This window comes from Callospermophilus lateralis, chromosome 13, assembly GCF_048772815.1.
Source record: "Callospermophilus lateralis isolate mCalLat2 chromosome 13, mCalLat2.hap1, whole genome shotgun sequence".
Taxonomy (NCBI): Eukaryota; Metazoa; Chordata; class Mammalia; order Rodentia; family Sciuridae; genus Callospermophilus; species Callospermophilus lateralis.
The window spans coordinates 81,271,857-81,276,747 of record NC_135317.1 but is presented as its reverse complement, the minus strand read 5'-3'; positions in this window follow the sequence as shown (position 1 = coordinate 81,276,747).

Genomic DNA, 4,891 nt, shown 5'->3' with positions numbered 1-4,891 from the left:
TGGTAGAGTGCCCTTGAGTTCAACACCCGATACCAAAAAAAAAAAAAAAAAAAGTAAAGAAGTGATCATTTGAAGTAGGTAAATTTCTAGGAGAAAAAAAATCATCTGAGTATGGGTTGAATTTCTAAATCAATGCTATTCACTTTATGGTTGAAACAGTGCTTTACTTGTGGATAGGAAGAAGAGGACAAGAGAAAATTTTTGTAGATGAAAGATGTAGTATACATTTAGAAAACAGCATATGAAATTTATGATATGGTAATTAGATATGAAATTTATGTGGCTTGGGAGGCTGAGGCAGGAGGATTGTGAGTTCAAAGCCAGCCTCAGCAACAGCAAGGCACTAAGCAACTCAGTGAGACCCTGTCTCTAAATAAAATAGGGCTGGGGATGTAGCTCAGTGGTCGAGTTCAATACCCAGTACTCCTCCACCTCCCCAAAAAGATGAAATTATGGTGATTTAAGAAAAAAAAAAAGAAATTGAGTATTAAAAGTGGTCAGAAGAGCTTTTACTAGAAAAGAAATGAGCGTGAAAATGGTGCCACTGTCCAGAGTGTTAATCTACCACACCAGCAATGCTCAGTGTGAAACCCCATGGAAATTTCCAAGAAATGGAGGTTCTTGTATCAGTGCAAAGCAGAGTCCCCACAGAAAAACAGATGGCATACTTAACTCGGCTTCATACAGATTGGACTTAATAGAGACTACTTATAAACACAGAGTTCAGAAACTCCCAGAAAATATGCAGGCTCCTGGGGCTGTCTCCTCCCTGGCCCCAAAGGTTTCAGGAATGGAGTAGTCTCTCTGGAACCTGAGACACAAGTAGACAGAGAGGACACAGTGAGGACACCAGTCAGTGACCTTCAACCTAGGGACACAGCTGAGCCGAGGGGGCACTGCGTAGAGAAGATAAGGTAATAAATAGTTTCCTTCTGTCTGCTGCGACTCCCCACTGGCCAAAGCCAACCCAAGTCAGAGGGTCCTTCCCTGTGGTTCATGCGCAAGAAGACGGGGTGGAGACGTGAAGAGAGCAGAAAACAGAAGAGTAAACAAGATTGCCAACACAGGAGGCATTCTTTTGCTGTGTCTGTTTTCCCATTTATGTACCTTGGTGACTCTAATAAAATATTAACCTTTAGGGACAATGGCCACACTCCCTCTTTTAATCTAAGTCAAACCCTTAGGGGGGGTGGTTAGAACTATCCTGGCTCAACCACAAGCAGAACACACAAAGGACCCTCCCTCTATTAAACTGACACCCATTTCTGAAGTTTTTGTCTAGAACATACTATTTATTTAGCACCATGAATCTAAATTCTGCCTTGCTCCCAATTCTGACATGTTAAATTCCTTATTATTTTCCTTTATTCAGATAGGCTAGAGATCTCTTATTTCTCCTACACTGATAATTTTAATGTTTTCCTTCATTTTCCAGAATTATCCATGTTCACTTATACCCGAGTCCCTACATTTTTTGGAAACAAGATAGTACCCAGAATAAAAGCCATGAACTGTTCCTACTTCAGAGTCAATATTCAAATAGCATTACCCAGCATTTCTTTGCAGGATAATTCTCTGTACATGGGATCTACATCTGCAAAGTTGTGTCTGGGTCTGACATCATTATCCATGTACAAACCAAGAACAATCCACACCTCTCCTCTTTTTGAACATCCAACCTTTGTCCCCTGTCCTCCCAGTTAGCTAAATATCTCACTTTTTACTTCACTGAGTAAACTGAACTGATGGGAGGAAAGTGGGTTCAGTCTCCGCACTGCAAAAAAAAAGTTTAAAAACCACCAAAATTTCTCCCTCCCCCATTCCTTTTTTTCCCCTCCCCCATTCCTACAATGTGAAGGTGCAGTTCCTCCCATCAGAAGGTGGAGTCTGTTTCCTACTCTTGCATCTTGGTGAGTCCTGTGACTTGTGAAGCTAATGTGATGCAAAGCAGTAGCTTGAATTCCCCTTTATAATGGGGTTACTTTCTTGCAGCATCTGGATCACTGAGACCTCTTATGCATGAGCCTGAGCTAGTTTGCAAGAGGAGTGGAAACAAGAAAAAGCACCCAGCCTCTCCAGCCAGGTGCCTCATGAGTAAGTGAAGCCTTCCTGGAGGATCCAGACGTGGGTCAGACCCAGGGGAGGTCTGCTGACCTGCCCAGAACAGAACCATCTGACCATAGGATCACCAGATAAATATATGGTTGGGGTTTTTTTGTTTGCTTTGGGGAGTTTTGTTTTGTTTTGGTTTTATTTTGGGTACCAGGGATTGAACCCAGTGGCACTTAACCACTGAGCCACATCCCCAGCCCTTTTGTGTATTTTATTTAGAGACAGGGTCTCGCTGAGTAGCTAAGTGCCTTCCTATCTGCTGAGGCTGGCTTTGAACTCACTATCCTCCTGCCTCTGACTCCTGAGTTGCTGGGATTATAGGCGTGGGTGGCCCATGAGCCCAGCTATGGTTGTTTTCAAATAGCAAATGTCAGGGAAGGGAAGTGGAGATTGCTATTAGGAAAAACTAACTGATTGAAGTGAAATGTAATGGTAAACATGCTGGAATCCCAGTGTCTCAGGAGGCCAAGGCAGGAAGATGGCAATTTTGAAGCTAACTTGGGCAACTTAGCAAGACCCTGTCTCAAAACAAAAAATTTAAAGGGCCGAGGATGTACTTCAGTGATGGAGCACCCCTGGATTTAATCCCTAGTACTGCAAAAAAAAAAAAAAAAAAAGGATATAATTTTTATAATTCAAAATACCACCTTGAAATTAATGCTTATTTGTGCATTTATATAGCACATCCTTACAATGTTGAATCTACAAAAGTCTTAGTCTCATTTGCCCTGTGGGAGAAGCACCAGGGGTTATTCAACAAACATTTATTGAGATGTGTCGTATGCCCCAGGCTGTCTTTGTCTATGGGGTTACAGAGAAAACAAAACAACTCGGGCTCTACCCTAAAAAGTCTTACCTTGGGGAAGTGGAAAAACACAAGGGTAATCAAATGATTAAAACAGGATCTGATCATTTTTATGAAGGACTTAAGTATGTTAGAGGTTGCCGGGAGGAAAGAGGAGGGAGGAAAGGCACTCAGATCCCGACCCCTTAACCGGAACTTGAAAGATAATAGAAGTTGGCCAAGAGAAGTGGGGTGGGGGTCACCAGGGCAGAGGAGAAAGGGAGGACCTAGGCAGGATCCCATTCTGACTGCAAGTGGGGTTTGCAACTGGGAAAGAGGCAGCATGAATGGAGTCCAAGGGGCAGAGGGGAGGTGACAGCGATCACAATGCTCAATTACAATCACTGGTCATGCTAAGAAAAAGGAATTTCATTTTGAAGGTAAAGGGGAACCACAGAACATTTTTAAGGTGGTGAGACAAGTTTTAGAAAGCTCTGTTTGCTCAACTTTGCAGTAAAAAGAATACTGAGAGGAAATCATGTGGTGCAGTGTGCACCAGGAAAACCAAGCAAAAGTGGGTGAGTATTTTTGCTCCTGCTGGGGATCAAGCTTGGGGCTTTGCACAGACTCTACCACTGAGCTACACCCCTCCTGTTAATCTTGACAGACTGATCTCCATGTGGCTGGGAAGGTACAGATACCGTCCCCATCCAGCATAAAGCTGGGGTTGGTATCTCAGGAGGAAGTAGAAGAAAAGATGATGGTTAGGGGTGACTTACTGACTGAGGTAAGTAAGTAGGTGCAGGTTTGAGGAAGAGTCACTGACTGAACTCTGAAATACTGAGTCTTGGGTGTTTGTGGAAGCCTCCAATGGAAACTTAGACTGCGTAATAAGATGTGCTGCTCCAGAGCTCCACAGGATGGAACCTGAAGATAACAGATTTGGGGAGATAAACATAAAAGACATTGCCTCCAAAGCCTTTAAGGCTAAGCCTATAGGAAAGTAATGCTCCTCTCTGAGTTTCCACATGTGTCAAATGAAGACATTCATCATTGTGGAACAGGTTTGTGGCCACACACAAAATTACGTTTAGTGAGTGAAACACAGTATGTGGCAAATGACGGGCGTTCGGCACATGCTATCATATTTTGAATGAGAATCAGCAAGAAAAAATTTCAAAGTGAGAAAAGGCGAGCTCCAGTATCTAAGAAACAAGCTAAGGAGCCCAAAAAGGATACCAACAGGAAAATAGTAAAAAACATAAATAAGAGAGCATACATGCTGGGCACAGTGGAGCACCTGTGTAATCCCAGCAGCTAGGGAGTCTGAGGCAGGAGGATCGTGAGGTCAAAGCCACCCTCAGCAATTTAGCGAGTCTCTAAGCAACTCAGAAAGACTCTGTCTCTATTAAATATAAAAAAGGCCTAGGGATGTGGCTCAGTGGCTAAGCACCTCTGGGTTCAGTCTCCAGTACCAAAAAAAAAAAAAAAAAAAGATAGCATACATACACACCTGAAAACCTCCATCTGAAAAATAAATTAATAGAAGGAATTGCAGAATATTTTACTGGGGGAAATGTTTTTAAAATACTCAGCTTGCTTTCAATGCCACTCATAATATGACCCCTACCTACTTCCTTTTCTATAGTTGCCTCTGAAGATCCCTCTTTATATAATCTCTCCTCCAGCCAAAATGGACTTCGGGGATTGACTTGCATTTTCCTACTTCCCACTCTCCCTGCCTTTCACCTTCTTTCCCCTCTGCCTACAATACTGCCCTCCAGAGATAAACACCTCACCGCTGACTTGAAGGCCTATCTAGGGAAAACGCTCCGGATCCCACCCACCCACCAGATTCTCTGACCCACTTGGATCTAATCTCTAATCTCTCTCTCTGTTCAGTGACTGCAGCTTTGTGTTTCCTTCACGGCATTACTATTTCATTCTGTGCCCAAAATACTCAGCCTGAGGTCAATCCAACAGACAAGATCAGGA